Source organism: Rattus norvegicus, chromosome 4 (assembly GCF_036323735.1).
Source record: "Rattus norvegicus strain BN/NHsdMcwi chromosome 4, GRCr8, whole genome shotgun sequence".
NCBI lineage: Eukaryota > Metazoa > Chordata > Mammalia > Rodentia > Muridae > Rattus > Rattus norvegicus.
The window spans coordinates 89,880,477-89,889,870 of record NC_086022.1 but is presented as its reverse complement, the minus strand read 5'-3'; the positions used below and the strand labels follow the sequence as shown (position 1 = coordinate 89,889,870).

At 39.3% G+C, this 9,394-nt stretch overlaps 2 pseudogenes; both read left to right on the top strand.

Moving 5' to 3' along the window:
• Positions 1–4,019: 4,019 nt before the first annotated feature.
• On the top strand, positions 4,020–7,944 carry Senp6-ps1 (SUMO specific peptidase 6, pseudogene 1; annotated as a pseudogene).
• Positions 5,493–7,944, top strand: LOC134486586 (sentrin-specific protease 6-like; annotated as a pseudogene).
• Positions 7,945–9,394: the final 1,450 nt, after the last annotated feature.

The following is a 9,394-nucleotide window of genomic DNA, read 5'->3' as shown; positions in this document are numbered from 1 at the left end:
TGAAGAAATCAAGTTGAGCACTAGCAAAAGGCGAGTGTGTGTGACTGTGGGTGTAATATGACTAGCTGTTGAAGTTACTACCTTGACTTCCCCCCCAATGGACATATACTGAAATTATAGGCTGAAATCAACTCCTTTCTCGTCTAACTCAGTTTTTATCAAGATTATTTTATATATCACAGAAACAGAAATGAAATTAGAACAATTATCTTGAATTGCATTAAAGTATTCAGTGTTCAGCTCATCCATCACAATTAAAAACTGGTACAGCACCATTTCATTCAAGTGGAGATTCAATATTCAAAATTGCCCCAACTCAGTTTTGTATTTAAGGATCTTTTGAGCTCTATGGTACCTACATCAGAAACACAAACCCTCCCACCTTTGCTGAAATATTTAGTGGTATGTTTTCTTTATTATATGATATTGATTTTTAATAAATGTGAAGAAAATTTATGTAGAAAAAACATTCAGGTGTCATAATGTTTAGACAGTTCATGAAAATATATGCCTTATACTCCTTATTATAAAATGGACAATTTGATGTATTTATTCTTTGCTTAAAGGTAACTTATACATAAATGGATATACTTTTCCCCACCAACTGCTACACTAAATTAGTAATGACAAGGTACTGCTAACTCTTGCATAGCCACTTCAGAAGGGACAGCATGACATGGTTTCCCACCCCTAGAGCAGATCCAGCAGCACGAAGGCCTCCATGAATGTTGATGGTTGCTGTGTATATAGAGCTTGTTTGTATAATAATGTATATAATTTACTTTATGTTTCTCCAGAATGTAGGGCTCTACCAGTGCTGATGGTTGCTGTGGGTTTAGGGCTTGTCTTATAATAATATGCATAATTTACTTTGTTCCTCCTTTGGGAGATGTTATTCCTGCCAAGGTTATTGGGAGGTTATCAGCAAATGTTCTCCCTGCCAAGGTCATTGACTCCATGATGGTTAGAAACAACATGAGACCAGGAGTCAAGGGTATGTCTATGTTCCTAAGCAAAACTGATAAATAGCATGACCTTCAGGACAGTTCTTAAGGCTGTGGGAAAGAACTCTGAAAACATGAGTTCAAATATACATAATTTCTCAACTATGAAAAATATAAGGATGCAATATGAATTGTATTAGGGACTTCATAGACCTAAAAGAACAGAGGCAACTGCACTAATAAGACAGATTATCAGAAAGAGCAAAGATGGGAAGAATTCTGAGTTCAAGAGTGGCCTAAGACAGAGAGAGTTTAGACCCGGTGTGGTGGGAATAGTAATTGCAGGACTGGATCCCACCCAGCTACCTTATTGTCTGTGCTTACAAAGGCAGGCAGACCTCTGATTTCAATTGCTATGTTAAAATTGTTCCTGCTAGCTTTTTTTTCTAAGAATCAAGGGGCTAAGGTCATAAAATGCTGATTAGTAGGATAATCAAGAGCTCTTGGTGTAGACAATTGAATGAATATGTAAATAAAAGACTAGGCTTTGAAGACCTGAACTCTTTAGATGAGCTGTCTTTAGACAAAAGTCTTTAGGAGAGACAGAAGAAGCAGAACACAGGGCTGCCAGCTTTTTTCCATGATTGACTTTGAGCTGTATCTTCTGAGGCTCCCAAACACCCCTTCCTTAGATCTCCAAGCAAGCTAAGGCTGGTCCTTGGCAGGGCACTATTTACTATATGCTAGTCATTATTTCAAGTTTCTTGACCTTCTTTTCACTCTAAAAACCCTATGATTGCCTCATTGTGGTTATTGTCATGCTTATTTAGTATATAAAAGAATCAAAACACAGAGGAGTTAATAACAACAGTAAGTTAGTGATGGTGCTAAATCTCACCTGGTTCTTTGTAATCTTCCCAACTAGTCCAGCCTTACTGTACACTGACATGCTGAGAACCAAACTCCCTGGTTATCAGGATGCCAGATACTATTTGAATAATTGTTAGGGTTTTGAATCTTGGCCCAGGCCCGGACAGAACACACCCAGACAACATGGTTCCATGCAGAGAGGTTTAATGAGAGAAGAGTAGAAGAGAGGAAAGGTAGCGGCCATGGGCAGTTGGGGGGTTGGGGGTGGGAAAAGGGGCAAGAACAGAGAAAAAGAGTAGGAGAGGGGCCAGAATACAGCAAATACAGAGGCGAATGCCAGCAGCAAACCACTGAACTGAGAATAGGACCCCCGTTGAAGGAATCAGAGAAAGAACTGGAAGAGCTTGAAGGGGCTCGAGACCCCATATGTACAACAATGCCAAGCAACCAGAGCTTCCAGGGACTAAGCCACTACCTAAAGACTATACATGGACTGACCCTGGACTCTGACCTCATAGGTAGCAATGAATATCCTAGTAAGAGCACCAGTGGAAGGGGAAGCCCTGGGTCCTGCTAAGACTGAACCCCCAGTGAACTAGACTGTGGGGGGGAGGGCGGCAATGGGGGGAGGTTTGGGAGGGGAACACCCATAAGGAAGGGGAGGGGGGAGGGGGATGTTTGCCCGGATACCGGGAAAGGGAATAACACTCGAAATGTATATAAGAAATACTCAAGTTAAAAAAAAAAAAAAAGAGTAGGAGAGGGTAAGAGGGCAGGAAGAGAGGAGGAAGAGGAAGAGGAAGAGGAGGGGGCAAGCAGTCCCTTTTATAGTGTCAAGCACAGTTGGCTATTGCCAGGCAACTGTGGGGCAAAACATAACTGGCTGCTGCCAGGTAGCTGTGGGGATGGAGTTTAGACAGAATACCAACTATAATAGCTATCTCTTTACTACCTAATGTGTTCTCCTAACTGCTATTATAAAGTTCTACTAACTTGGGCTGCCCGAGAATTGTTTGTAGTCACTAATAAAGTTATGGCAGTTATTTCTAAAGAAAATAAAGCTCACTTCCTCAAATTGTTGTCTATAATGGCAGGAATAAAACAAGCTTATGAAAGAATAAGAATCTTTTTATTTGTATACAAAGCCTCCAAAAACCCAGATCTTTCTTTTCTTTTTCTCAAGTAAAGAAAAATTGACTTTAGTTTCAGTAAATATTTTTCTTTATTTTCGCAGTTCTGGAATTAATTGTTGTCAATATGTATATGAGATTTATTTGTGTGACAGTTAAAGTACAATTGCACAAATTAAGGTTTTGGTTTTTTTTAGCAAATGATATTACACAGATAAGGTTTCTTTCTACTATTACTTGTCTTTTAAAAATTATTGAGTTAAATTTTTATGATTATTTAGTTAAATTTTTATGAACTTTACAATTGCAACTCATAAAATGTATGAGTAAGCTTAAAGGATATTTTCAAGTAATTCATAAGATTATTAGAAGCTATACATTATTAATTCTATCACAAGCATTTTTAATAGAAGAGAAACCTGACATGATGTTCTTTACACTTTAAGACAATGGTTCTCAACCTGTGTTTTGTGACTCCTTTGGGGTCTCAGATCAGATGTTTAAATTACAATTCATTACAGTTATGAAGTAGCAATGAAATAATTTTATGGTGGGGAGTAACAACATGAGGAGCTGTATTAAAGACTGGCAGCATTGTGAAGGTTGTGAACCATTGCTGTAAGGTAAAATTCTTGTCTACAGATACTGATCCTAGTAATACTAGACAAATGTATGGTCTAAGAACTAAATCAATTAGAGATTTATGAATGATGAAATCACTCCTTTCTTTTATTTGAAGGTTTTACTTTGATAAAAGTGGGAGGGCAGTTTTTAAATATTTTTAATTATTAAATCATATATATTTCTGTGCAAAAATGTTAGAAGTTCCTAAGAAATAAGTAGCGGTATGTGAGTTAGCTGATGAATTCTCAACATAAAAAATGTGAGGGAGCAGCGGCAGAGAAGGGGAGTCGGGCGGGGGATAGGGGTTGTGGTGACCATTGCGCGGAGGTGGGTGGCAGAGACCACCCTGTCCACATGGACAGTCTCTGAAGCCTGGGCTGATGCTCTGAAGCCGAGGCGGGGTGGGCGAGCTGTGGCCATTGCTGGAGCAGCGAGGGGTCATGAGCGCCTGATGGTCGCGGAATCGGGAGTGGAGCCAAGGCCTGGGAAACAGGAGGCGTGTGAGCATTCGCTTCCTTCTCCGTCCTCCGTCTTCCAGGGCCAGCGGCGGAGCGGAGCTTCTCGGAGGCCGGCGCGGGCGATGGATGGGGAGTCGTGTGCGGAGGGGAACCGTTTCATGAAAGAGGCGCCGCCGCCGCTCACAGTCCCTGGTAGGCCTCTGAGGAGAAGAAGCCCAGGCCTTGGGCCTCACCGCCTCACTTCAGCCCGCTTTTGTTGTGGGGCCTGGCCGGCGAGCTCCCCTCGCGGACAGTCGAGCCTGAGGACTGCCACCCTGCAGCTGCTTCCCTCCAGACGCACGGCCCCCATTACCGGAGAGCACCCTGGTGGTGCCTGCCATGGTGCAGGAAGGAAGGTGCGTGGGAGGAGGAACATGGCTGCCTGCAAGAGGAGTGGCAGTGCTGGGGGTGTTTTTCTGAAAGCTTTGACTAGATCAGAATCTAAGATGGATGGAGCCTTTAAAAATAATTGGAGCTTTGACCATGAAGACGAAAGTGAAAAAAGATGCAGGTAAAGATGGGGCAAATTTACTCAGTGTAGAAAATGAGGATTCTGAAACATAAAGGGAATCAAATTAAACCGAAGGATCTGACACTGTTGCTACTTAAAAAAAAACTTTGAAAGGCAACCTAATTGGACTTTACATGCTAAGCAACAATAAGAAACTGAGTAAATATACACAAACTACATACAGCATTATGTTCTGAAACTGTAGTTCATAATGCCCAGGTACAGATGCCAGGCCATCAATACGGCAGCTCAGAAGTCTAAGAAGATATTTGATGAAGCTGATACATAGTACTGACCTTACTGTACTGTATTGAACTATTCTACTACTGCAGTCAGGACCGAAAAGAAAGAATAACCACCTCATGTCCACAAAGCTGAAAACAACCTTATATTGTTAAGTCATGGCAAAGATAGAGACCATATAATGAAAAAAAAAAAAAAAAAAAAAAAACAACTGATGATACGGAATCATGTGTAGAGTCTGAAAATAAGAAATTTTACCAGCTATCTCCTCTGCCCCCTCTCTCAAAGTAGTGTTTAACCCATTTAGAGGTTTCTGAACAGCGTGAATGTTGCCCCAAACGTGGAAAAGAAAGAGAAAATCAGACCAAAAGCCAAAGTTGTGGTATTGTTTTTCATCATGATTTGCAAAGAAATTGCCAACAAACCATAACTTTGAGTGAATCTACTGGACCATTGCTAAGAATGTCAATTCATGAGTACTCTGGAGGACAAATTATAAAACACAGGAATAACAGCTAAGAAATTTTATGGGAACAGTGTGGATAAGATTCCAGTTGGTATTTTGCTCACCTATGATGCTAGCAGACATAATTACATACATACAAATGGGAAAGTCATTATACCTGATGGAAAAACACCTAAAATCACAAACCTGAAAGAACGAAGAACAAGCATGTCAGATTTAAGTGATCCAATCATTTTGTCCAGTGATGATGACAATGAAGACCACAGGACTAAGAGAGAGCCTGCTGACTCAGCATGCTACTCCCCAGCACCATCTACTAGGAAAGTCCAACTGCAGTAAATGCAAATACATGCAGAGCAGAGCAGGAACCTAGAAGCAATCCAGCAGAGTCCGAATTAAATACCGTTGTCATACCAAGAAAAGCAAGAATGAAGGATCAGCTTGGTAATTCCATCAGCACAGTTCTAAAAGGTTGTAAAGTAAACACTTATGGAACTTTAATTCATGCTATGTCTTTAAGTTACCAAAACTTTTAAAGTGTCATTTTAAACTGCTGAAATATAAAAGTTGGAACACTCTTCTGACTGTTGGTAGAGCCTGTAATTTTTTTCTTTTAGAGTCAATCGAGATACATCTAGATGGACTAGAAAGTGATCCTGCAGAGATTATTTTAAATACCTCTGATCTAACTAAATGTGAATGGTGTAATGTCCATAAATTACCAGTAGTGTTTCTTCAGGCAATACCAGCAGTTTATCAGAACCTGAGAATGCAGCTGCAGATGAGTAAAGAAGATAAAAGTTTGGAATGGATTGTAAAGGAATAAACAGGATAACAAGTTTAGAAGAACAGTACATTATTTTAATTTTTCAAACTGACCTTGATCATCAGGCAGACATGGTCTTTGAAAGTGTCATTATTGACATTGGTATAAGGAATGTTTCCACTTTTTGCAAAACTTTCTCTTTAAGAAGTCAGTAGCAGACTTGTTGCCTATACAAGAAGCTATGAGGAGAGCATCAAAGGAAACTGTCTGCAAAATGAGAACTAAGTGAAAACTGTGTCCTTTGAATCTAAAATACAATTTAGAATCAAATAAGAATTGCAATTTCTTTTGATGATGAAGTGTTTTGGTGGAGAAAGCCATGCAGTCTTCATTGGTGATGCAGAAACACTGATAGTATATCCAATACCTCCAGCTAAGGGAGGCATTTCTGTTACTAATGAGGACCTGTACTGTCTAAGTGAAGGAGAGTTTTAGATGATATTATTATTAAGAAAGAAGAAGTTGACCAAATTCATATATTCAGTTCTTTTTTCTATAAACGCCTTAATCAGAGAGAGAGAGAGAGGAGAAATTGGGAGACAATCTGTTGATACAGCAAAAATGGCATGGGAGAGTAAAAACATGGACTCAACATGTATATATTTTTGAGAAGAATTTTATTTTTTGTTCCCCCTAATGAAGCTGCACATTGGGTTTTGGAAAAAACAAAAACAAAATAACAACCTAATCCTCATTGCCATGAAAATGCAGTCATGCAAAAAACTTGAAATGCAGAGGACAGTTATGTTTCTTCTGCCAGTGAGATGGATGCTTGTTCACAGAACTCTGCTGCCAAGCCTGTGATTAAGAAGATGCTAAATAGAAAGCATTGCTTAGCTGTAACTGAGTGCTGCACAGGAAGAATGTGAGCCTTGTCACTGGAGAAACACATACAGTGTGAAGTGTAGCATGAAAAAAAAAAGCATGCTATCATTGAAAATGAAGAGCCAAGTGACAGAGAATCTGAATGCCAGGAAATTTCTGATAGAACTGAAAGTCAGAATGAACTCCAGGATGAATACTTAAATTCTTCACATCACCCAGATGCCTTAAGCAAAATAAGATCAATCAGCAGAAGGTGGAAACCTGCTTGATGATGAGCTTATTCATTTCTCAGAAGATCAGAATAGCCCAGATGATAGCAGTGATGATGGACTCCTTGCTAACGAAAACTACAATTCAGAAATAGGACAGTGGCATTTAAAGCCTACTGTCTATAAACAAACCTGTATCCTACTTATGGACTCACTCAGAGGCCCTTCTCTGTCAAATGTCAAAATTCTAAGAGTATTTAGAAGTGGAATGGGAGGTTTAAAAGGGAAGCAAAAGAAGTCTTTCCAAAGATGTTATGAGAGGGCCCAATCCAAAAGTTCCACAACAGAACAACTTCAGTGACTGTGGTGTGTATGTACTTCAGGATGTAGAGAGCATTTTGAGAATCCAACACTAAATTTTGAGCTCCCTGTGAATTTGGTGAATTGGTTTCCTCCACACAGAATGAAAGCAAAAAGAGAAAAAAATCTGAAACATAATTTGAAGCTTCAGGAAAAACAAAGAGAATAAGCTACCGAAAGATATCTCCTCAGCAGAGACATCCTAAGGGGAAGGAGCAGAGTAGTACACCAGTAGTGTCTCAGAGTGATGAGGAGGCTGGGGCTTGAAGGGTCTCCCTTCCGAATGACCCAGCATTCACTTTCGGGTGTAGACAGTAAAGAGCTGAAGTGCTCACTCCTCAGAGACTTGAGGTGTTAAAGCCTGTAAAAATAAGTGATTTCCAAAGAAGTATGTATTAAGTAAAAGTCTATAAATATGTTAAAGATGCCAACTTTCCCAACATTTATAATTATTTCTTCACTTTTAGGAAGGCTTTGTTGTGTATTTTCTGTTAATAGTACGAAAACTGCAACTTCTAAGCACAAATAAAATATTTATAGGAGGAAAAAAATGTAAAGATAGACCATATCTACTAAAGACAATCTGAGGTATTATTTCCATTTCTGCCTATAATTGGTAGAATTTTTGTACACTGTTAAATACAACAGAATTTGAATCCTAGAATCTGAAACGGATTAAGCCAAACACTAATAGCAGATGTAGGTGTGATAGCCCACAGTTCTTACTCTGCAAAAGTCTTGGGTATGTCAATCACACAATGAAGCAATGTAAAGCGGGCTATCACAGACATGTTTCGTTTCACTGGGGAGGTAGAAACACCCCAACCCTGCCTGTTGAGTTCATCTTTTAAGACACCAGGCAGAATTTGCATAATATCCCGAATGTTTATAAGTATTCTTATGGTGCACATAAGAGTGGTGATTATAAATGATATACTTTAGAAATTGCAAATCATCGTGAGATATCACAATTTTAAGTATATAGTATTCTTAAAAAGCATTTTATGAATGAGCATTGAAAGAAAAAAAGCCCATTTTATAAATGAACTAAATAAATAGTATATGTGGAAATAGCACAAGATGCTATGATGATACAAATATAACAGAAAATGTGAAGAAATGAGCCTCCAAGATGCTGGCTTCCTAAGTCATGATAGGAACCAGTCACTAAAGTTGTCTCTGACTCAAAATATATTTATTCAGATTTATGTTCAATTGTGTGTGTTTGTTCAGACACCCTCAGAGACCAAAAGACGGCATATAATCCCTTGGAGCTGGAATTATAGGTTTTGTGAGTCACCTAATTTAGATGCTGAGAACTAAACATGCTCTTAGCACACTACCTCACCGGCCCTCAGATAATTTTAAGCTTCTTTCTGTAAGGGGTTCACTGTTTTGTCTCAGAGTAGTGGTATACCAGATGTCAGTGGAGAAAAAAATGACCCTGTAACATCAATACTTATTGATATAAAACCGACACACTCAAAATTTTTTAGTATAAATGCCATTTATATATCTCTCCATGGTGCTCAGTGTAAGGCTTTTTGTTTGTTTGTTTGTTTGTTTGTTTGTTTGTTTGTTTGTTTCATTCAGAGGTGCTCAGTATCTCCCATTGCCACCAGGCATTCACAGCAGGTAGGGAAGAAAAAGACACCTCAGACATCCACTTAAAGATTGTGCACCTATACTTGGAAGTCACTTTCCATTCCAGAGAGGGAGACCTTACAGATGAACCACAATCTCAGATGTGCTACAGGAAACCCTAGTCCTGGAGAAAGCCCCTTGATCCCTACTTCCAGGCTAGCACCCAGAGACTGAGTTATTGGCCAGGCTACTGACCACCACCACCCCTGCTCCAACATAAAGAGGCAAAATGAAGAGGCAATATA